Consider the following 25,655-nt stretch of genomic DNA (forward strand, 5'->3'; position numbering starts at 1 on the left):
GAGCCCAGACTATATTTTCCAACGAATGCTTTCGATGGTAAAGGCTGATAGGCATTGCTAGCAACACCCCTGAGCACAGGGAAAGCCTGGGGACCCCCTGGTAAGGTGGCAGCACCTGCTAAGTCCTGTCCCGTGGACTCCACAGGGACAGAAGCAGATGCCTGACTGGGAGTCGGCTCAACAGCATCCGATATTGCGTCCCCTGCAGCATCAGCAGGGCCAGAACAGCCATCTCCGCACCCCGGGAGGCTACGCACAGAGGCACAATCAAGCACATTCTCGACCTTAGCTTTGACTTCTCACCAAAACTGCTTGTGTTCCCTCGGATGTGCAGTCACCTGACACGGCAGAAGGGTTCACAAGGCTGAGAAAGAAGACCCACGGCCCTGGGGAAGCCTGGGTCTCCCACCGGCCTCGTCACCTTTTGTGGCAAAGGTAAACATCGCAGTGCCCGCAGTCGCGGCAGCCCTAGTACCCGCAGGAGGGACGGGCGGCGGAAACAGGCCAGCCCCCACCGGGGCCCCCCCGGGGCCACCGTCCCCCGGCACAGGGGGAGAGCGGTGCGCAGTGAGAGACACAGCTTGCAGAGCCGCGCCATCGCTCTGCGCCCCAGCCATGGGGCCCGGCACAAGCTGCGCGGGGAGGGGGCCATCAGGCACCGTAGCCAAAAGAGTCCCGCCTGTGTCGCAGAATCCCACAGCAGACACCGCCTTGCAGATGGAGCGGGCCAGGCCGCCTGCCCACCAGGGCTGCCCAGACGCACAATCAATCAATGATGTCGACTCTAAATGGGAGAGCAGGGGGGGAGTAGCTGACTCTGCTCCCACAGCCCCCAAGGGATACGTTGTGGAAACCCCGCAGTTCAGACAATGTGTTGCCACCAAATCAGGCTTCAGCAGAGCCAAAAGAGTCCTGCCCGTGACGCGGAATCTGACAGCAGACACCCCCGCCTCCTGTGATTTTGAACAAATTTGTATACCTAAAACTAGTGTCTACCTGCAATGGCTTTTGCAGACATCGTGACCTTTTCAGATTGCACTAGCTGATTTTTCCGGTCAAATTACTCTTCATTCACCACCTCATAAATTGTTAACTACTAACTTTAATATTGTTTTAAAACCCAAGAGCAATGAAACTCCTTTACAAACTCTTACAGTATCTACCAATGGCTCTAGACAATCCCACAAATTTGTTTTATTTTGAAGGGCTAATGGCACTGGTACATGGGCCTCTGATGTAACTGTAGTTTCTGGGTCCTCACAAATTGTGGAATTAGCTGCAGTTGTTCGTGCTTTCCAGAAATGGCCTACACCTTTTAATTTAATAACAGATTCTGCTTATGTTGCAGGTATTGTTCAAAGAGCTGAAGCTGCTGTTTTGAGAAAAGTTTCTAATGCCGATCTTTTCCAGTGGTTACAACAATTAATTTTCCTTTTAGATGCCAGACAACACCCTTATTTTTTTATGCATGTTCGTTTTCACACAACGTTACTCGGCTTTATAGCAGAAGGAAACCAACAGGCTGATTTACTTACTTTACCTGTCCAGGTACTCCCTGATCATTTTGCACAGGCCAAACTTAGCCATTCCTTTCTTCATCAAAATGCTGCAGCTCTTTGTCACACATTTACTTTAAAGCACCAGCAAGCAAAAGACATTATTGCTGCTTGCCCTGACTGTCAAAACCATAATTTTGTGACAGGTTATCCTAGGGTGACGTTATGATGCTTGTATCCCCAATCTTCTGTTCTGTTTATGCTGGATATTATGTTCTATGCGTTCAAGACTAGCTCTGAAAAGCAAAGGCGGGTCGAAGAAGAAGCATGGAGTTTTGTTATCAGCCTGCTCACTCCCCCACAGTCTGTTGGACACAGATGGCGCAGAACACTGCACTCCTTTGCTTTTTTTTTAGTTTAGCTAGCTGAGGCAGTCCAAGTGTTCCCTGGACTGGTTTTCTTTCCCTTTTCTTGGATCCGTTTAAACCTGCTCTGGACTGGGACCTGGGGAAACACCAAGAGCTCACACTTTGTGGCCTACTGGAGCCTACTCTGGGCAGCAGTAGCCTTTCTCAGCGCCGGAGGGACTGATAACAGAGCGACCACCCACCGGAGGGACTTTCTGAATTTGTCATCTCTTCAGAGCAGCGAATGACTTTTGTCACCTGGTATTGTTCATTTTGTGTGCTGGGGAGTGCTTTGCCTGTTAAATAAACAGTTTTTTTCCATTTATCTCTGAGGAAATTCTTCCCAAACCAATTGGAGGGAGGGGCTGTGTGGGTTTGCTTTCTGGGGGGGGCCCTTTTTGGAGGTTTTCTCCCAAATTTACCCGAAACCAGGACATAGGTTCACCAGGAATTAACGCACGTGGCTTACAGAGCCTCTAAATATGGCAAACTGATGTCACCCGCTACCCCGAATTTGGTAGCTTCAAATATTTTCACTCATCCATTGGCACCTTTTCAGGTGCATTATTTGCATCAGACCACACAGGAGAAACTGCCAAAGATGTTTGCTGCCATTTTTTGGCTGGTTTTGCAATTTTAAGGATTCCGCAACAAATTAAAACTGATAATGGTCCTGATTACACTTCTTAATGACTTTACTCCTTTTTCGCTCTATGGGGGATTAAAGTGACTGTCAGAGCCTGGGCTAGCTCTCAGAACTCCGGCACCACGCCAGGAGTGCGGAACTGCCTTGGTATGGGGATTTACCAGAGGCAGAACCTTTAGAGCCACTTACTCTATGGTGCCAGAAACAAGCCATGACAGGGACCAGGCAGAGGAGAAAGGAGGAGGCTCTCTGTCTTGAGGTTCCACAAGGAAGGGTTTATTCCAAGTAAAGGGATCAGAAACAAAGAGCCATGGACACTCCTGTGCAAGGGGATTTGTACAGATACAAATCAGGGGGTGGATACAAACAGCTAACCAATAGGGAATCCTCAGGAGACGGGTGAGGGGATTACATCAAGTGTCAGGCCAGTTGGGGTAGGAGGGTGGAGAGGATGGGTCACATGGGCCAATGGGGCTTCGAGGAATAGGGGAAATCCAAAAGGGTGTTGCAGTCAGGGATTGGCCGGATGCGAAAGTGGCAGGGAAGGTTCGGGAACAAAAAGGGCTGGGTTGCCTTGACAGGCAAGGAAAGAGCTGGAACAAGGGGTGGGGAATGGCATGAGGGACAGCTTTGAGGGAGGGTAAAACCCAGGGGTAAACCACCTTGGGGAGAACATGGGGGTACTACAAAACGAACCACTTAACAAGGAATCAATAAAATAAATTCAAACCACAGCAGGGGATCTCTCACATTATTGGCATCCCTCACTCTCCCACAGGACAAGCAATTATTGAACATGCTCATTCGATGCTTATGTGTCTTTTAGCTCAACAGAAAGGGGGAATGCAGGGATGTACTCCAATGGAACAGCTACACAAAGCACTGTATGTTTTCAATTTTTTAATTGCCATGCTGAGAGCAAAGTTCCCCTATGAGTTTGCAGGCCCCAAGTTGGGCAACTCCCTGGGGGCTCCCCTGGCAGGGGAAACCCTCCTGGAGCAGTTCTGTGTCAGGAACGAGAGACACGTTGGACTTTTTCGGTCTTCAGCTTCTGTTTATTGTTATCTTATCAAAACTTCAGCACACTGTCTGCACCAGATTCTGTGTGCAGGAAAAACAGCACAGAAATGGCTAACAATCTCGTTACAAGACCTTTTAAGTGTAATCAAAAACTAAGCTGCCCAATTAAGAAGTGACATGCCGCCGTGCCTGCCCTGAAGCTCCCTGGCTTTGCTTGCCCGGCCGAGGCACGGTCAGCAGCAGCAGGGGACACTTCCCTATTTCTCGATGAGCTTCAGGGAGTGGCTAAGACAGAGCACTTCTCTGTCTTGGAAGGAGGAGAGGCGGCGTCCGAGGAGGTAATAAGGGAGTCGACTCAAGGCCGGGGAAAAGGTCTCAAGTTTAATGCAAGCTCCGAGGAGTTCCAAATGCCATTGTCCAACAGCCGAAAGTGCTCTTGCGGCTTTCGCAATCATCTTAAATAGGGGGGCGGTAACTAGGGGGAAGGGACACCCACTACTCAGTGGGGGGATTCGGGGGAGTGGAAGGCGGAGGGACAGACAGACACACAAGCCAACGGGGGAAGTTCAAGGGAGGGAGCCCTGGCCCTCGTCCACTCACTCGATGCCCAAGGTGGAAGATTCTGGGAGAGTGGGATGGGGAGTCAAGTGATGGACAGGGTACCAGGGAGGGGACAGGGAATGACTGAGCATTTTCAGGGAGATTGGCATTGAGGGAAAGACAGGAAAGCTCGGGGTGGAACCATTGGGAGAAAATGGGGGGTGAAGGGGCAAGCCATTACAGAACTGTTACAGAGATATAAAAACACAATACAACAGTGACACATAAATTATTTTCCTTTCTAACCCAATAACTGACCCCTAAAGACCCGCAATGCGGATTTTTCTACCCAATTACAAGATACTACCTAAACCCAAGAAGACGAAGGAAGAAGAAGTAAAATGAACTCGAGACAACACCCTATATCCTCCATCTTGAACCCATCTATAACATACTAAAAATCCTAAAACCTAAATTCCTCACCCATGTGACATACTACACTACTCTCTGCAATCTATTTCACACTTTTGTGGTTTCTAGTTTACCTTGAGGCTTTGGAAGTTTTCTCCATGAATCAGGGTCAAAGTCAGTGCTCCCCTGGGGGTCAGGACACCCCAGAGCAGACAGAGAAATATTCCTGGTGCCCTGGGTTTCCACATTCCCCCTATAATAAAACACTTTTCTACTTCTAAAGAAACGTTATTAGACATAGGGCAAGAAGCATGAGTCCTTGTAAAAGACCTAGAAAGTGGAAAAATCATAAGCCCCTTTCGCCTCATTACATGGGGAAGGGGTTATGCTTGTGTTTCCACAGATACTGGTCCTCATTGGGTTCCAGCCAAGAACATCAGGCCCTTCATTAAACAACCAGCTGATCAAAATACAGAAAAGGATTAATGCCCTTGAAGACGTGGTTTGGGTTTCCTAGAGACATCAAAGTCATACAAGATAAATCTTCCGTCCTTGGGGAACCAGTCAATCATGCATCCAGAAGTGGTCAGTACCGTGCTTCCTTTCCTTTTGACAACCGTTTTCTTGCTTTAGACTGGCAACACCCAGACCTCAGCCAGTTTGTAATCTATTTTGAATGTGAACTTTCTGCAGGTCTGTTAACTTCCTTTCCCTGCTGGGCCTGTCACACAGGACATCATCAAGTATGGACTCTGTGTGAGTGTCAAAGGTGTGGGAGCCTTTGGTACTGTGCATCTCATAAAAGAAGAGCTGACTGTCAGCACTGTGATCCTTTAAGGAGCAGTCAGAATAATATACAAATTAAACAGCTGATGTGTGGGCATCAATATGGTTTGCCTGAACATCAGGAATTATCAAGCGAGCAGTGACTTGCCATTGTTAATTAGTTTTGTAGAATTGGTTTTAACTCCTCCCACAGCAACAATGGGGACCCCTCCATCGCCATTGCCTCAAGGTAATATTCGGCTTATGCTAGCAAAGGCTTTTTTAGTATTAGTGCTTCTTCCTATTACTTTTACTTGGCCTGTTAATCAGCCAAAAAAAAAAAGTATGGATAACTTCAGCCAATTTAACAGGACAAGATACTTCATGCTTGGCTACGGCCTCTCCTGAAAACCCATTTTCTACTTGTCTCATTGGTTTACCTTTAGATACATGGCCACATCCCCCTTTGGCTCATGTTCTTCATTTTGAGAATCATGCCGATACTTAGGACCAATGGGTCCCATATCTCCCTCAAGCAGCCCTTGAGCCCCAGGAATTAGAACTTTTGGGATCTGTAAAAATGGACCTTTGTGTTAAATGTAATTACTCTGGGGCCAACCAATCTAAAGCATGGAATGTTTCTCTGAGCCAACCCATACTCAAAAATGAAAGTGCCTGGTATAATTACACTTCCACCAACATCTCACTTTACTAATGCTCCATTATTGTTACCAGCAGGAGTGTTTTTTATTTGTGGAGACAGAGCTTGGACTGCTATTCCATCGCATATTAAGAGAGGCCCCTGCAGTTTAGGACGACTGTCGCTGCTGACACCCAACACATCCATGATTTTACAACATAGATTTCCGTGGAAAGGGAAGCTCAGCATTCATGTATTTACCCCTGACTGTGACGATAACCTTGACTTTTGGTCACTGCGACAGTGTTGAGCTGTGTGGCAGGATGTCAAACCCCCCCCCCCCCCCCCCCCCCCCCGACAGTGCATATAGAAGAGATAACCCAGGGGCTGAAAGGCCCAGCCAGGGGTCATCTCTGGTGCCAAAAGGGCTCAGACCTCAGTTAAGAATCAACATCTTAGTCTGGAGACCAGATGTGGGAAGAGATAAAGGAAATATTCTTGACTAAGAGACATTGTTTTACAAACTATAAAAGATACACGAGTTATCACAGAGGCAGAAGCCTTCTACACACACACCCTGAAAGTGTTCAAGACTTCTCTCCGGAGTCTGGACACAGGTTCCGTGGTTACTTCTCTAGGGATTGAGGGAAAGGATTTTGATGTGTGCTGCATCAACAATTGGATGGTAAGACACACTGAATCTTAAATTATATTATATCTTTGCTAGCTGTAACATTAACAGGTACCTTTAACCTCACACTGTCTATATCTACTAGTAGTCTTTTTATCTTTATTCCTGTGTATTAGTTTGTTTTAAGTCTTATGTCTGTTAGTTTTCCGCCTATTAAATAAATAATTAATTCTATAATAGACCGTATCGGTCATTATTAAAGAACTTGTGAATGAGAGTGGGTTTTGGGGTGCTGGCTGCCTCAATAAAGCTACTGCTTACTGCCAGAGCCCTGGGCAAAAGGCAAGGACTTATCTAAACTCCCATTTCCATTCATAACAGGCTGCCTTCTTTTTTCCTCCAGGAGTAGTGTCTGGAAACGCACTGGGATTGTTAAACAAACTAGGCTGCTGGTTAGCTTGACAAACTAATGCTACTTCACTTGCTTTAACAGGATTGCTAACTGATGTTGATTTGATTAGACATGCTACATTGCAGAATCGAGACACTATTAATTTTTGCTTTTAGCACATGGACATGGATATGAAGATTTTGATGGAATGTGTTGTATGAACCTTTCTGATCATTCACAATCTATTCATGCGAGTATTAAAGCTTTACAAAATAATGTAGCCAAATTAAAAATAGCAGATGGAGCTGACTGGTTTAACAACCTTTTTGGAGACTGGGGGATCACTGGATGGGTCAAAAAATTAATTAAGATGGGAATATTTGTATTAGGGATGGTATTAATTATAGTGATATGCCTGCCTTGCTTGATTCAATGTATTCAGAGATTGATTAATAAATCAATAAAACAAATGATTGTTGATCAGAAAGGGGGAGATGTGCAAGATCAGATAGCTACAGAAGCTGAGCTGGGTAGCACCAAAAACCTCCTGGCTCTGGTACAGTGTAAACCATGGGAGAGATAAACTCAAGGCAAGAATGAGAAGTGAAGACACCACATCTGACCGCTCTGGTGCAAGAGGATATCAGCAAGGACTTGATAACCAAAAAGATTATGTTGCTTAGGGAACAGGGGCAAAGGGGTCTGAGTGGAAAATTTTGTGCAGAAGTTAGAGAACCATAAATACTAGTGATTAGTGTAATAAACTGGCTTTGCTTGCACAGCATGGTCCATCTCTCTCAATTGCTGCAGTTTATCACTTCTAGAAAGAATATTTCTTCAGTTCACTTAGGGAGAGGAGACTCTGTGAACTTTTCACCGTGGGTTTAATTTTCACGAATAGCAGCCTGCCCAGAAAACTTCAATTGTGAAGTTCCTCCCATGTCTTGGCAGTCTTCTCACAACTGCTTTCATGGGCCACTGGCTTATGGGCTGCAATTCTTAAGGCTGAGCTGTTCTAGTCTAGAAGTAAAGAGTCCTCTTCTTCTATCTCTGAAAGCAAAAGTTCTCTCTGTCTCTCTGTTTAAGTCAGATCACAGCTTTTTCAACATCTACATTCTTCAGTTCTCATAGGCTGTGGATGAACACTGCATCCCCCCATACGCTTTAATAAATTACAGGAAACAGTTGTATTACAGTCCTCATCATGGCTTGAAGAAAATTTCTAGCTCCAATGCTCAGACCATCTCTTCCTCCCTTTGCCTCTTCTTTCACCAGCCTTGGTATCGCCACATTATTCTGTAAACATGTCTTCACTTGTGGAATCCTTTGAACCCCTCAGGGAAATCCCCAGGGCCTCACCCTGGAAAAATATACCATAGAGCCCCCACTTAAGCTGAAAGAGACTTCCCCATGGAGCCTTGCTACACTGATCCACCCCAGTTTTCATTCCCCATATGTTCCTAATTCTTTTGGCTTCTCCTTTCCCTGTTTCCTCATTGGTTGTGGTATCCGTGGTGGCCAGCCCCATCTTCCCTGTAGGGCAATGCCCTTTGCTTTGCCCTTTGTACTGCCCCCATGCCCTCAGATCATTGGCCGCTGACCCCTACTTAACCTTGTGCACACCACATGGCTTGGTCTTTTGTCCCTGATTTCCCTTCAGCGTGCTGGAATAAACCTTCACTGGAATTTATCATACAAAAGGGCCTTCTGCCTCTCTTCGCTGAGCTAGCTGTGGTGAGCGTGGTGTGTGGACTTGACTGCTTTGTCTGAATGCTTACCCAAGCGGCTTTTCCACAGGAGATGCTTATTGGGAAACAGGTAGCAGCATCCACCATCGAAACCTCCATGCTGGTACAAATTGGTGCCCTGACCATGGGGCTTTTAATTAGTCCTTTGAAAGCATCTCCACTAGACAGCCATTGGAATTAAGTCACAGTCAAGTGTTCCAGTTCCCCAAGAGAAAAAAAACTAATTTTCTGGGGAATTTCTCAGGGGCCGACCGACAACCCTCGAGAGTTTGAGGGCCGGTCGACTCAGCAAGATTCCCCTGAGATTTTTCTTTTGACCCACTGGTGGGGTAAGTGTACTCTAGTGGTGGTCAGCTTTTTTTTTTTTTTTTTTTTTTTTCCTGTTTTTATCTCGTGGGAGGGAGAGGGCTTGATGGGTGCTAAACTAACCACCAAGCAGAAAGAAGTCTATTCCCAAGTTCCTAATGCCCTTGTTAAAAATTATGTTAGGTTCTCTAAGGGGGATTTAAAGGTTCTTTTTAGTTGATTTTCAAATATTTTCCAGGTGTTACATGTGAGTTAGTTTTGTCTGTTGAGTTTTGGGATAAGGTTGGGAAAAAGCTAAATCATCTGCAAACTGAAGGAGATTTCCAGTTTGGGAAGTTCTATCCACTTTTTCATTCTATCTATGAGGTGATTGAGGGTTTGGGAGATGGTTCTGAGAATATTAAAAGTTCTGTACACCAGTTATCATGTTCCTTCCCCCTGTCCCTGTGCCCTTGTCCCCTTGGGACAGGTCTGGAGATGGAAATCGCCTAAAAAAGGCACAGGAGAGCCACCTGCCTTCTGCCACCTCTAGTCCTCTCCTGTCCCTTTCCCAGGCTGGTACTGGCCATGCTAGCCTGGGCTCCAACCCAATGCTTTTTCCTACGCCCATTTATCCTGTACTTCCATTCACTTCTATGGGACAAGATGGCACCGGCCACATGTACAGATCTGCCATTTTGAATGATTTGGTGTGAAATTTTCCCGCCTTAATCACTCAAATTGGCATCTGGGATGCTCCTTCTCCCTTCCCTTCCCCCTCCCTACCTCAGGGCCCTGCCCCTGCAGCGGGTGCTGCCTCCGCATTGGGTGTTCCCCCTGAGGCAGGCGCTGCCCCTGCCACTGCCTCCAAGCCAAGTTTCCCCTCCCCTGTGATGGCCCCTCCTTCTGTCGCCACCCTCGCACTGGAGTTCCCCGCCCCTGGGTCAGGTTTCCCTGTTCCCACGGTGGCCCTTTCTCCCATCCCCGCCCCTGTGCCAAGTTTCCCTACACCTACCCCTCACCCCACCACACCAGCGCCTGACTCAGCTCCTGTGCAGGGTGTCCCTCCTGTGCCGGCCACTGTCCCTGCGGTCAGTCTCCTCCCCCTCCCCCCACCACCTGCGGCAGTCACTGATGCACCCCCCCTTTCCTCAGCCCCGGGCCACCTTGCATTTGCTCCGCTCATACAAACAGCGGCGGTTTTCCACATGCCTGTGGCAGCATCCGGTATCCCTGCCACAGCACCAAGTTTCCCTACAGTTGCAGCAGCTTCTGTGCCAGGTTCCCCGCCCTCATGGCCATTCCGGCCACAGGGACTCCCCTCCCAGGGGCCTTCCCCCGCCATGCCTCGTGCAGATCCCCTGTCGTGTCTCCTTCACCCCCCTTTGGGTTTTGCCCCCCCCCCCGGTTGGTCTTGCAGCTGTTCCCCCAGGCTCCAAGCACTGAAATGTACACCTCAGCCTAAGCTCTCATGCTTGTAATAGCAGATCTCCCTCCTTTCCAGAGGAGGACAGTGATTCCTCAGACTCAGACAGTGAATCTCAGGATCACTGGTCAAAAGTTCAAAGGGAAGCAGCTCTTGATAGTAATTGGGATTTTGTTCAAAAATTACAAGTCCTAGCAGCCCCAGTTATATACAAAAGAGGAAGAATCCCTAAATGGGAATCTATTCCATACAGTAAACTTAAAGAACTATGCAAGGCATCTAAAGACTATGGACGAAAATCTCCATATTTTAAGAATCTATTACAAGTAACTTTCTCAGCTCATCTACTCATCCCCCATGATCTTCGGCATGTTATGTCCCTCCTCCTATCACCCACAGAGCTTTTTCTGTGGGAATCAATTTGGAAAAAACAACTTAAAGCATTAGTAAAAAAATTACAAAAGTGAGGATGAGCAAGCTAATTTTACAGTAGAGCACCTGAGCAGGGAAGGACCATATGAAAAACAAAAGGAGCAAGCCCTAAATCTACCCAGAGCTGTTTTAGGTGACATTAAAAACGCTGCCCAGAATGCTTTATTCCAAACACCAGATGGCACCACACCACAACAAAGTTTTGCTGACATTCATCAGACCATTGATGAGACATTTATTAAATTCATAGACAGACTAAAAGACACTATTGATAAGCAAATTGATTGCCCAAGGGCTAGAGAAGAGCTGCTCAGTAAACTAGCAGTGTCCAGTGTGAATGAGGATTGCAAGAAAATTATAAGAGCACTCCCTCCAGACCCTGAACCCACCATTCAGCAAATGGTGGAAGCCTGTACCCGTCTCACAACTGCAGAACATATGGTATCCCTGGCAGACAGCAAAGGAGTGGCTGAAGCCTTTGTGGCATAAAATAAACAAAATATGGGATGCTTTAAGTGTAGTGAACTGGGCCACCTCAAGGTGGAATGTGATAAAGATGTTTTGCAGACATCCCTCCACTGGTTGTCCCTCCACTGCATGCCTAGACTGTAAAGAACATTTTAAACACTGTCCCCAGTTTCAGTATGACCAGCAGGTCCAGCATCATCCATCTTACCAGAAACAACAGGGAAACTTCCAGCAAAGGGCAGGGCGGCCCTGTGCCATGACACCAAATGCCAAGCTGTTTTGTCCTTCTTTCCTCACCATCTCAGAAATTCAAGGCACTGAGAGACCGTCTATGATGACGAGAAAGAGCTCCGACTCTCTGAGATCTACCAATGTGTTCAGGCAAGGACAACAAAGCACACTGGTAAGCACCCTTTCCATCCAGTTTGATGATGAAGCAAGCTACCAAATTCCAACTGGTGAATTCGGACCTTCTGATAGACCAAGGGACATTTTAATCATAGGGGACTCTATTAATGGACCAGAGAGTCTACAAGTGCTACTAGAAGTCCAAACTGTGGGACCAGGGGATGAGATTACTGTGACTGTCCTATGTGTAGACCTACCTTGTTTTTTGTCTAAGGGCACACCCGTCGCCCAAGGTTTTTTCATACCCACCTGGACTGACATTTTGCCAGAAAACCCTATGGTTTTTTGGGCAGAGATTGTGGGCTAAGACAGACTTATTATAGAGTGTGGTTTGTTTAAGAAAGGGGAGAAAGTTCATCTTCCAGGAGTAGCAGATACCGGAGCAGACGTGACCATCATTGTCTGCTCTGTGTGGCCACAGGGCTGGGAACTAGTGCCAGCCAATGGAGTCATCTCTGGGATTGGAGGAGCTGCCACCTCTATGCGGAGCAAACGGACAATCCTTATTCAAGAACCTGAAGGTCAGGTAGCCACAGTATGACCTTTTGTGGTAAGGGCACCTATCACCTTATGGGGCAGGGACCTATTGTCTCAATGGGGAGCAAGGCTGGAAATCCCCTCACCACTGCAGGATTTCTAGCCGGGGCCACTGTAGAGCACCCTACCACACCACTCACCTGGAAAACTGATCAACCAGTGTGAGTTGATCAGTGGCCCCTCTCAGAAGTAAAGGTGCTTGAATCGCTCATGCAGGAGCAGTTGTCCAAGGGCCACATAGTACCATCCACTAGCCCTTGGAACACCCCTGCCTTTGTCATCCATAAACCAGGCAAAGACAAGTGGAGGTTCCTGCAAGACCTCAGGAAGGTCAATGAGGTCATTGAGGACATAGGCCCTCTGTAGCCCAGCCTACCCTCACCCTCAATGCTCCCAAGAGATTGGAAACTGGCAGCCATTGATATCAGAGATTGCTTTTTTAATATCCCTCTCCATCCCAGAGATGCCCCAAGATTTGCATTTTCTGTGCCATCAATTAATAGACAAGCCCCTCTAAAAAGGTACCAATGGGAAATTCTTTCCCAAGGGATGAAAAACTCGCCAGCTATCTGCCAAATGTTTGTTGCTGTCATTCTCTTGCCCATTCGAGAAAAATTCCCTGATGCCATAATTTTTCACTACATGGATGATATCCTAATATGCACTGAGACTGACTATTGTTTGGAGATTGTTCTCAAAAAGACCATCCAAGCCATTGAAGGAGCAGGATTTGAAATTGCTACAGAAAATATTCAGCGCACCTGCCTGTGGACCTACCTTGGACTCCGGATCACCGAAAGGACCATCATACCCCAGCAGCTCACAATCAAGGACAGCCCAAGAACCCTGAGGGATCTTCATCAGCTATGTGGGAGCATAATCTGGGTTCGTCCACTGCTAGGGATCACGACTGAACACCTGGCATCCCTTTTCAACCTCTTGAGAGGCTCTGATGACCTCGACTCCCCACGAACTATCACACTGGAGGCCCATGAAGTGATCCAGAAGGTATCAGAGGCACTGTCCATGAGACAAGCCCACTGCACTGATCCTACCCTGCCTTTCCAATTTGTCATCTTGGGTAAGTCACCCAAGTTTCATGGGCTCATTTTCCAGTGGGACCCCACTCTGAGAGATCAGCTCTTAATCATAGCGTGGGAGTTCCAATCACACAAACCAAATAAGACCATCACAACACCTCAGGAGCTTATGATTCAGCTTATCATAAAGGCCAGAGCTCGCCTCAGGATCCTAGCAGGGTGTGAAATCACATGCATATATCTTCCAGTGACATTAAACAGTCTAGAATCTTTGCTCCAGACCAATGAACACCTCCAGTTTGCTCTTGACAGCTACCTAGGCCAAATCTCCATCCACCTATCAAAACATAAATTATGTAGTGCTTGCTTTAATTTGGTCCCAAAATCATTAAAAAGTAAAACTCCTCTAAAGGCATTGACTGTATTTACTGATGGTTCAGGGGGATCCCACAAGTCAGTTATGACGTGGAAGAATCCCGACACTCAAAGAGTGGGAGTCTGATGTTCAAATTGCTCAAGGATCCCCACAAATTGCAGAATTAGCCGCCATTGTCAGAGCCTTTGAGAAGTTCAAACAACCCTTAAATTTAGTCACTGATTCAGCCTATGTTGCCGGAATAGTTGAAAGAGCAAAACATTCCTTGTTAAAGGATATGCCAAATCCAGATTTATACAGCTTGCTCTCAAAGTTAATATACCTCCTCTCCCACTGAGAGCAACCATATCACATTATGCATGTGAGGTCACACACCAACCTCCCAGGACCGATTACAGAAGGCAACTGGAGAGCAGATATTTTAGCCATGGCAGCACAAACTACCCTATCAGACATTTTTAATCAGGCTAAATTGAGCCATCAGTTTTTTCACCAAAATGTGCCAGCCCTTGTCTGTATGTTTAAAATCACAAGAGAACAGGCAAGAGCAATTGTGGGCTCCTGCCCCAATTGCCAGGATTTTGCTTTACCCTCCATGGGGGCTGGGGTTAACCCCTGAGGCCTTGAAAGTTTATAATTGTGGCAAACAGATATTACACATTATGTACCCTCTGGGAAACTGAAATATATCCATGTCTCCATAGATATGTTCTCTGGGGCTGTATTCGCATCAGCCCACACAGGAGAGAAGACAAAAGATGTCATCTGACATTTTCTCCTAGCATTTTCCACCCTAGGCAATCCCAAGTCATCAAAACGGATAATGGCCCTACTTACACCTCCAAAAATTTCAAACAGTTCTTAGATCAATAGGGAGTAAAACACACCCCTGGCATACTCCACTGCCCAATGGGGCAATCTATTCTAGAGACAGCTCACCGTATTCTCAAGAGAGTCCTTGATCAGCAGCACAGGGGAGTTGAAACTCTACCAAATGTAGAAAGATTATGTAAAGCTCTTTATGTCATCAATTTTCTTAATAATTCATTTATGGAGCCAAACTCCCCCATTATCAGGTACTTCTCAAACACTAGCAGAGCTCGTCTTTCAGAGAAATCCCCTGTGCTGATCAAAGATCCGAAATCCAAGCAAATAATGGGCCTATTTCAATGAATAACCAGGGGGAGAGGCTATGCTTATGTATCTACAGGATCTGGCCTAAGGTGGACTCCAGGAGAGACTATCAAGCTGTGCATCGAAGTGCCAAATGCAGAATCCAGAGACACTCCTCCTGAACCTCAGAGACAGCAAAGAGATCAAGCTAGGGTGGCGTGGAGGAGAAGAAGGAAAAGGAGTGTAAACGCAGATGTTTGTCGCAGAAGATGACTTTCCACTGCTCCAGAAGATTATGAGACTGTTGAATGTCTGTTGCATCCCAGGTTTGGGTTCAGATTAGGGGTTCTGATCTATGTTTGTTAGCCAAGTCCTGTGTACCCCCATGCACCCCCCGTGTTTCCCCCCCCGCGGTGGTTATCTCCAGGCTCCCTGCCACTGGAGCTTCCCCCCGTCACTCCTGTAACCACTCCCCCGTCCAGTCCTGAGAATTCTGTGTCGGTCACCCCGTTCCCACGACCCCATTCTCCCCGGAGCCCCGTGTCCGCCCCTGCCGCATTCCCGTTGGTTGCCATGGTCCACGTCATCGCCACGGCACCTGCCCTCATTGGGTGGGAGGGCTCCTGTCCTCCCTGTCCCACCCCCTATATCATCCCGCTCGTCCCCGGTCCTGTGGCCATTTTCGTCCACGCGAAGTTGGGAGCGGTCTGCGGCTTCTCCATTGCGGCTCCCGCAGCCATTAAAGCCTCCAGCTGCCACGCAAACGGATTTGGACAATTTCCTTGTCTCTTTATTTCCTCCCTCACGCCGACAGCAAAGCGCGGCCAGCCCGCCCCAGTGCGCAGCAACAGAAGCGCCTGGGAATCGCGGCAAGCACCAACCCCGACGAGAAGCCGAGGTGCCCAAGCCGGGCACTCGGGAGCTGACCGGGGCCGAGAAAAATAATGCATTGAGTCAAATTTCATTTGCTCATTGTTTTGCACTGTTACCCCTCTTTAGTTGGTTTTATTGCTACCTCTCTTTAGTTTGTTTCACTGTTATCCCCTCTTGTTTTCCCACGCCTTTTCTACTCAGTAAAAACTGAGGGGATAAGATGGAAAGATATGAGTGGCTGTTGAAGTTATATAAGTCTAAAAATTCATTTTTTTCAAACTCACAGATCAACTCATCATCCCCAAGTATCCTGCCATGTCTCTGGCAGCAGGGAATCACCAACTATTCCAGACAGAATTTTGGATGCTCCTCACCTTTCCATCAGCTGGTGCATGGATCATCCCTCAGCCCAATCAGAACATCTGGGTCACACTAGCCAAGACTTTACAGCAAGACAATTTATTCCTGTCCATGGGCAGCATGGACAACCTGCTGTAGACCTGCCTGGTAGGGGTTCCCTTAGCAGCAAATTAATATCCATATACAGAAACTATGTGCCAAAAAAACATCCCACTGCTTTCCCCCCCCCCCCCCCTTCGCTCTTAAAGGCACAGGCCATACAGTCACCCCAGGAAGCGGGGTAAGAAGAGGTGGAATGGTTTTTTGGCACGCAGTTTGTGTGTGCAGAAGCTTCACTTCCTCCCCCGGATTCTTCTCTCTGTGTGTTGCCTGCAGCACCGAGAGGGAGAACAGCCTTTCCTTGCTTTTTAAGTTAGTTTCTTGTCTGTGAGCTGAGTCAATAAAGTTTTCCCAGAACTGTGGCTTCTTCTGGAACTGTTCATCTTTTCTTCGGCCTGAAACACCATCGGGGGCCCCCTCCCACAGAGCGGCCTGGCAGAGAAAGGCCCTTGCCAGCTCCTATCCTGGAGGGCCCATGCCGCATGCCAGCGACCACGGCTGGAGGCCAGCTCCTAGCTCAGAGAGACTGAGTCACACCTACAGAAAGGACTTTAGACTCTGATTCTACCATTTCTTCAGAGCAGCAAGAAGTTTTATTATTTAACATTGTTCATTTCTTTTTCTCTTGTAAATTAAAGTTATTTTTTCCACTTTCTCCTAGGAAATCTTTCCCGAATCGGTTCGGGGAGGGGCTGGCCAGAATCTGCCTTTTCAGAGGAGACACCTTTTGGACATTTTCTCCCAAATTTGTCTCAAACCAGGACATCTATCTGAGTTCACTGTGTGATCAGCTTGGCCCATTTACTCTACGTAACATCATGGGCATTATGAGTGGAAGGGACTTTCCCTTTGAAAATCAAGCCCAGCACTGGCAATCGGGGTGCCAGGAGGAGTTGTGCTTCAGTGCCAATCACTTCTGAAGCAGCTTGAACCCCTTCATAAGTTGCCACAATCTCTTTTTCAGTTGGGGTGTAACAGGCCTTAGATCCTTTGTATCCTTGACTCTATAACCCCAGGGGTCATTCTTGAGTCTCCCTAGGTACTTTTTCCAGAGGCTCCAGGAAGGACCATTCTCCCCCGCTGAGGTGCAGATCATATTTTTCATGTCTTGTCCTTTTCAGACTGTCCCAAGGGCTATGGCATGAACAATCTCCTGTTTAATTTGTTCCAAACCTTCTTATTTCTTCCAAAAACCCACAGCACCTAGGAAAGCCTGAGTTTCCTTCTTGCTAGTTGGTGGAGACATAACTGCTATTTTGTTGACCACGTCCATTGGAATCTGACAACATCCATCTTTCCATTTTACTCCTAAAACCTGGATTTCCTAGGCAGGTCCCTTGACCTTACTTTGCTTTATGGCAAAATCAGCCTTCAGGAATATTTTGATTATCTTCTCCCCTTTCCCAAAAACTTCTTCTGCTCTGTTGTCCCACATGATGGTGTCATTGATGTGATGCCTTAGGATTTTAGCTTTTATATTTTTCAAATCCTGTACTGCATTAGTGTATGACTCTAAACTCCATATAGAGTGTTAGTTAACTGTCTTCACATTTTGGTCAGACAAAACAATCCCTCTATGTTACTGTTTAGTAAGAAATGACACAGAGTCATCAGAAGGCTGAGTGGCATAATGCACCCATCTTTATTTCGGATTGCTCTTTTATACACTGTTCCGATCCAGGTGGACTTGATTGGTCATTTAGTTAATACATTTCACCGGATTGGCTAATTAACAAGATGCCCTTTTATAAACAATCTTATGAGAATAACAAGTAAACAGACAGTAGGAAAAACAACACCTGCAGTTTTTTTTTAATAATTGGCTATCATTGTTTATCTCCAGCTCCCCAAAGTCTCCCAGGCTGATTTTGGGAAAACTTATCTAGCTTTCTCACTCTCTGACCAGGCTGTCACATCCACACCTCTAGACCTGAAATTCAAGGACACTCTACTGCCTTAGGCCCTGAAAAGTATAAACAAAAGTGAATTGGGGGAAGAGCAAACTGGGGGTATATGACTTCATTACCTGAAGCTGTAATTGGAGGATTAACCCCGATACGTAAATGGACCAAATTTATAATTGTCTGAAAAACTTGTGACCATCATCCATCTTGGGTGTAGCCTCTGGGAGGCTTCTGACTGCCCAAGGTGTACCTGTTTGAAGGCCTTTAATAAATACTGACTTTATTCTCTTAATCTTGTCTAGTCTCTGTTCTAGGTAGCCACTTCAAGGCATCAGATGTATTGCAAGTGTTCTTGAGCCTCACCCTTTTCCAGTGCAGTCTGGATCAGTCCATGGTAAATGGTGAGGCTGTGTTTCCACCCCTGAGGCAGTCAGTTCAAGTTGTACTGGATGTCTCTCCAGATGAATGAAAACTGTGGCCTGCACTCTGTTTCCAAAGGAATGGAGAAAAATGCATTGGCAATGTCATGGTGGCATCACTTTGCTGCTTTGGACTCCAGTTTATACTTGTACTGGTTTGAAGGTTAACCAGCAGGAGGAATTAACTCCACACAAATATCTTGCTAGAGATGCCAAGTCATAACTACAATTTAATAGGAAAATTACAATAAAGGCAACAATACAGAAACACTGGCTTAAACCGACAGTCAGAATACAACCTGACACCCTGTTGGTCAGTGTGGTATTCTGTTATTTTGCAGTTTGTTCTTCTGTAGTAGGTTTTAAATATTCCTCGTTATAAGTTTGTAATGGTTCATTCCATGTACCCATTTGGCTTTCCTAATGGTTCAGTCCTGAGTTGTTTACCCCAAGATTTTCCTGCCTAGTGCATGTCAATCTACCTGTCAGTCTCCTTGTACCTCCTTTGTTCCCTTCTGGAATGTTCCCTGTCCTTCATCCCTTCCTCGAAGTGAGATTGGAGTGCAAGGTTTTCTCCTTCCCCTTGGTGGCTTCTACTGGATAGCCCTTACCCTGCACTCCTCCCCTAATGCCTTCCTATTGGTAAAAGGTTGTGTCCTCCCCTTATTCCCGCCCCTCCTTAAAAGCAGCTTTTTGCCCTCAGTTTTTGTCACTTGTCCCTGAATCCTCTGAGGAAATAAAACTTCCTTGGAACTCAAACAAGTGATCCCTCTCTATTCCTTTGCTTTGGTTTCTCATACTGGGTTGCTGCTGTGTTACCCACGCCACAGCCATCTGTTGCAGGGAGTTGCGAGCCCCTGTAAGCACCACCACCTCGGTGAACTCAGTAGAGATCCGGGGGTGGCCGCTCTCATGACTGCCCACTGGTCTCAGGGAGTGAGCTGGCTGGAGAACATCTTCCCTGTGACCGCAGCGCACAGTTACAGTTGGCGCCCAATGTGCGACGTCTTTGCTGCCATGAGGAGCACCACCGCGGTTTCCGCGGGAGGAAACCCTATGGACGGGCTGTGCGACGGGCAATCGCCCCTGGATCAGTAAGCCCTGCTGTGCCAGGGTTTCTGTGTGAGCATGCCAGGTTTTAGCTGGTGGTGCTCCCAGAGGAAGAAGAAATAACCTTCCTTCTAGTGCCCGGGAAGGCTTCTTCAGAACCGAGGACCCCTTTTGCAGCCCTTTTTTCCAGGAACCGCAGGTGTGGTGAGTGCCCTGGTGGCTGGGGCGGACCCAGCCAGGGACGTGGGTAGCAGGTAGCTGCGTCCCGGGGAAGGGGACACGTTGCACGCGGCGTGAACAATCTACCCCCGTCAGCTTCCTGGGCCCTTTTCATTTTATTTTCCCCATTTTCACTGCAGAAGGAGGGTGGAAGAAATGCTGAGTGGGCAGGATGGGTGCTAGGCTGTCCACTCAGCAACAGGAGGTGTATGCCCAAGTTGTGGCTACCCTTAGGGAGGGGTGTGCGAAATTTTCAAAGGGAATTGTTAAAAGGTTTGTGGGGTGGTTGTTTTTTAACTTTTCTAATATTACCCCGCAAGATGTGCAAAATATTGTATTTTGGAAGCAAGTAGATGTGAAATTGACTGATTTAACAAAGAGGGGTGACTCCTCCGTTAAAGAGGGATTTATGCAATTATTTTTATTGATTTGGGATTTGTTAAAAGTGAAAGAAAGGGGAGTTAAAAAACAACCCGCTAGTTTATCCCCAGTTTTTCCCAGAAACCCTTCTTCTCCACCTTCTTTTCCCATTCCTTCTTCCCCTATGCTGGGTGGGCAGGGGGGAGCAGCCCGTCAGAAGACATAGGGTTGCCACCGTCTCCCTGGCTCCCCAATACCTCCTCGGCACCCTAGCCCTGACAGTGCTGGCCACACTGTCAGGGACCTCACCCCGATCCCTCAATCCAATCCCTTTGTCCTTGTTAAGAACCCTAGTTCTGGGTTCCAAGATGGTTCCTTTCCTCCTCCCACAGAGGCACCACAAAATGGCTTCCACCTCATGGCAGGTGCTTCTTCTCCCCAGAATCCCTTTCTCCCTCTTCTCGCCCAAACCCTTGATCCTTCCCTCTCCTTGGGTCCCTCCTCTTCCTTTGTGGCTGACAGTTTTACCCCTCCCACTGTTCCACCCACTGCTCCTCCCACTGCCACGTCATCGGCAATCAAACCTCCTCAGCTACCTCCACCCAGATTCCCACCCTGCAGCCCTTAATTTCCGCCCGCCAGCTTCTTGTTTCCCATGCTCCGGCTTCCAGTTCCCACGGTGACATGGGGACTGGGAGTGCAGTGCCAGGGGGACCGGAGGTGGTGGAAAATAACAATTTGTCTTTCCTAGCCCCGGTCATCTATGATGAGAGGGGGAAGCACCCCAGATGGGAGCCCCTCTCATATCAGAGCATCAAGGAACTCTGCAGAGCACAGCATGAATTTAGCCAGAAAAGTGAATTTTTTAGGAGCCTTTTAAAAGCAACATTCACATCAAACATGCTGGTCCCTGCAGATTTAAAACGGCTTTTCACTTGCTTGCTCCCTCCATCTGAATACAAATTGTGGGAACGCACATGGAAGAGATTAGTAGGGGACCTCCTTCCACAGCTTTTGCAGTACCCTGAATGCTCCACCGATGCAGATGAAAATTATATCACCCTTGATCATCTGGTCAGTAAGGGTGATTGGGAACAAGCGCGGAAACAGTCGGGGGGGATTCCAAGGGAAGTTCTAGATCAAGTTAAAAATGCTGCAGAGAAAGCCATCCAAAGAAACAATCCAACCCTATATTTCTATTAAGCAGTCTTTTCCAGAGACATTTATAGACTTTATCGATCGAGTTTGTGTTGAGGTAGAAAAAAGAGTCAAAAACCTTAACATACAAGAACAGTTGATACCAGAAATAGTCTCCAGCAACACCAATGAAGCCTGCAGAAAAGTCACCCTGTCTCTCCCTTCAATTCCAACTCCCACCCTGGACCAAATTATTGGCGAGTGCACCAAGAAAGCCATGATTACCATAGAGGACACTCCAAGGAAACCAGCCGTGCAGGAATGGATAGCAGCTCCAGCAGCTGTTACCCAAGGGAATCAACTACCTAGGAGGAGACGCTTCCACTGCCATCAAGAAGGGCATTTTATAAGTCAATGCCCCTTCATAGGAAGGGCGCCACCAGATAGGGGAGGGGCAGGGGAGGGGGAAGCTTCCCAGCCTCAAAAAAACTAAGTGTGGAGCACGGGTCTGCCCCGCGTGTCGATAAAAAATGGGGCAGACTACAGAGGGGTTGCTAGTGGTATTGCTAGCGGCTCTGTTACCACCAGCAATAATAGACTTCCTTACCGGCTCAAACTTACGGACCCTATGTTTTTTTCCAATCAGGACTGGCATGTTATCGCTGCAGAACCCAGACTCATTCCTCATATCCAGCTGGCGGAGGACCACAGGTGCATTAAATCGCTAAACTGCAAGTACCTTGTTTTTGGAGACACCAAGCACACTCCCCTTGAGATTGAAATCGCCCCAGGGATCCTGTCACTCAGTCCTGGGCAATTCAGTCTCAAGGTGCACTGTGTCCACCCCCCCCCCCCTTCCTGCTGAAAGGCCAGGTCATCGCACAAGCCATTCCAGTGCCTTACAGCCTTTATGATGACCTGGACCTTTCTGTTTATTTCACCGAAGTGCTGGATGAGGACAAGCCCCTTGTATGGTGTGACCTTAAAAGTGGGGGGCATTCCATCCAGGTTCAAGAGATGATGGACACGGGGGCAGACATGACGGTCATTCCTCCACACAAATGGCCATCACAGTGGGAGCTGCAGAGCATGTCCAGCGAGGTTCTATGTGTTGGGGGCACCCAACTGGCTAAAAGATCCAGGAGCATTGTACAAATTGAGGGACCAAATGGGCAATTGGCCTCTAGACGCCCATTCATGTTGAATTCCAAGTTCACCCTGTGGGGGAGAGATGCCATGTCTCAATGGGGGGGCCAAATTGGAACTTCTGGCCCCTCAGGATTTTTAGTGGTCGTCACTGAGGAGCACCCTACCCAGAAGCTAAATTGGCTGACAGGTACACTGGTCTGGGTAGAACAGTGGCCACTAAATAAACAGAAATTAAATGTGCTAACTCAAATAATGGAGGAGGAGTTAGCAAAAGGTCATATCATCTAAACTAACAGCCCTTGGAATTCCCCAGTGTTTGTCATCAAAAAGCCGGGGAAGGACAAGTGGCGTCGCCTTCATGATTTGAGAAAAATAAACAATGTCATCGAAGACGTGAGGTCCCTCCAACCAGGGATGCCATCCCCCTCAATGCTCCCCCAAAATTGGTCATTGGCAGTAATAGATATTAAAGACTGCTTTTTTCAAATTCCCCTCCACCCAGCCGACGCTCCGTGCTTTGCCTTCTCTGTGCCCTCCATCAACAGAGAAGCCCCCATGAAGTGCTACCACTGGAAAGTATTGCCTCAAGGCCTTAAATGCTGTCCTTCCATCTGCCAGTGGTGTGTCACCACAGTTCTGTCCCCGGTGCATGCCAGAGTAGGAAATTGTGTCATCTATTATTACATGGACTATGTGCTTGTGTGTGCTCCTGATAACAATGTGCTTGCAACAGCGCTTTAGGACACTGTCACTGTGTTCTGGTTTGAAAGCAAAACCAGTGAGAGACTCCAAGTCAGAAATACAATTTATTGGGAAAAGGGAAAACAAAAGACAAAAATACACACAATGATACAAAAGGAAGACCACTGGCAAAGTCAGAATACAACCTGACACCCGCTTTGGCCAGCGTGCTGGTAGCAGTCCAAATCGGAGTGGTTGCAGTCCTCTTGGAGTGGCAGATGTGGTTGCTGTGTCTTCTTGGAAACCTGTGGAAAGGCTGCCTTTCTGTCTAGAAATTCCTGGATTTATCCAGGTGGGAATGCCTAGCTTCTCTCCCTGGGCGGAGCATCTCACAATGGGCTGATGTTATTTTGAGTCACAAGGTGTGTTCTTAATCACCTGTTAAACAGAACTGGCTCTTGGAGAGTGTTATCTCTGAGTCATGAGGCAAGACATTGATGGGCCTATTAACAGGAGATAAGGAAAACTGTCCAGATGCAACTGCTACTCGGATGGTAATAGGAAACATCTTGGTGCTCAGTCTTGGACACACTGCCTTGTCAGTGGCTGGATTTGAGCTGCAAAAGGACAAAATACAGAAACTGCCACCTTGGAAGTATCTGAACCTCGAGATCTCAAACAGGACCATTACACCACAGAGAGTCCTCATCAATGATAAGCTCAAGATTTTACAAGACCAGCTGTGTGGGTCATTGAACTGGGTCAGGCCCTGGCTGGGGCTCACCACAGGGGATCTATCTCCCCTCTTCAACTTGTTAAAGGGGAGGGAGGAGTTAGATTCTCTGAGGGCCTTGACTCAGGAGGCGAACCAGGCTCTTGAGAAGGTACAGTCAACACTGGCAGGCCAGCAGGTTCATTGCTGCCGGGTGGGCCTTCCCTTCAACTTTATCATCTTAGGTAAGCTGCTGCACCTTCACAGGGTCATTTTTCAATGGGACAGAGACCAAAAGGTTCCCTTCTTGATTATAGAGTGGGCGTTCCTTGGTCATCAGCTGTCCAAAAGTATCACACAGCCACAAGAGCTGATGGCCCAGCTGATTACTAAGGCTAGGGCTCGAATGTGACTGTTAGGGGGGTTTGATTTCACATGCATCCATGTCCCCATCAAAACATTGACAGGGAGACTAACTAAGGGGACCCTGGAGCAGTTGTTCCATGAGAATGAGAGTTTACAGATCGCTGTGGATAGTTATCCAGGTCAAATTTCCATACATCATCCAGGCCACAAATTGTTTAACACAGGCTTCAATTTGATCCCAAAAGATATCCAAAGTCGACGTCCATTGAAGGGCTTGACCATTTTTACTGACGCGTCCGGAGGGTCCCACAAGTCTGTTATGACTTGGAAAGATCCTCAAACTCAGCAGTGAGAAGCCGACATTAAGGTCATAGAAGGCTCTCCTCAAGTTGCTGAGTTGGATGCAGTCATCAGGGCCTTCAAGAAATTCCCAGAACCAATTAATATTGTTACCGATTTGGCTTATGTAGCTGGAGTAGTGTCCAGAGCAGAATATGCCATTTTAAAAGAGGCCTCCAACCCAGTTATTTTTGGCTTGCTCTCGAAGCTTGTATATCTAGTTTCCCACTGGAAGCAACCCATTTTGTGATGCATGTGAAGTCACACACTGACCTCCCTGGATTCATCGCTGAGGGGAACAGTAAAGCAGACATCCTAGCCACTCCATTACATCTGGCTGGCCAACCCAACATCTTCCAGCAGGCCAAACTCAGCCATCAGCAATTCCACCAGAACATTCCTGGTCTGATCCATCAATTCCATCTAAAGCGTGATCAGACCAAGGCAATTGTGGCCACATGCCCAAACTGTAAGGACTTCTCTTTACCATCATTGGGTTCAGGAGTGAACCCAAGAGGACTCCACAGTTGTGAGGTGTGGCAGACGGGCATCACTCATTTACGAAAATTTGGGAGGTTAAAATATGTACATGTTTCAGTTGACACCTTCTCGGGAGCAGTCTTTGCCTCAGCCCATGCAGGGGAAAAAGCCACAGATGCACAAAGACATCTGGTGCTGGTTTTTGTGACTTTAGGGGTCCCTAATACCATCAAGACTGACAACGGCCCAGCTATACTTCCAAGGTGTTTGGTGAGTTTTTACAAGAATGGGGGGGTCGTGCTTTGACACTGGCCAAACGCCAGGCACCCACAAAAGCCACTCGCTCACCCTCCCCTGTCACAGCTGGGCAGTGGAGAGAAAAAAAAATTGACGAAGGGTTCATGAGCTGAGATAAGGACTGGGAGAAAACACCTCAAGGGCAAAACAGGCTCAACTTAAGTTGCAAAGTCAATTTATTACTATCAGAATCAGAGGAAGATAATGAGAAGTAAAATAAGCCCTTAAAACAGCTTTTTCCCTACAGCCCCTCCTTCCTTCCCATCAAAAGCGCAGGAAGATAGGGCATGGAGGTTTTGGTCAGTTCATCACCCAAGATTTTCTTCTGCTGCTCAGGGAGAAGAGTCATTCCCCTGTGAGACTGTGGGATCCCTCCCACGGGAGACAGTTCTCCATGAACTTCTCCAATGTGCGTCCACTCTCACAAGCA

This window comes from Vidua chalybeata, chromosome W (genome assembly GCF_026979565.1).
Source record: "Vidua chalybeata isolate OUT-0048 chromosome W, bVidCha1 merged haplotype, whole genome shotgun sequence".
In the NCBI taxonomy this organism is placed as follows: domain Eukaryota; kingdom Metazoa; phylum Chordata; class Aves; order Passeriformes; family Viduidae; genus Vidua; species Vidua chalybeata.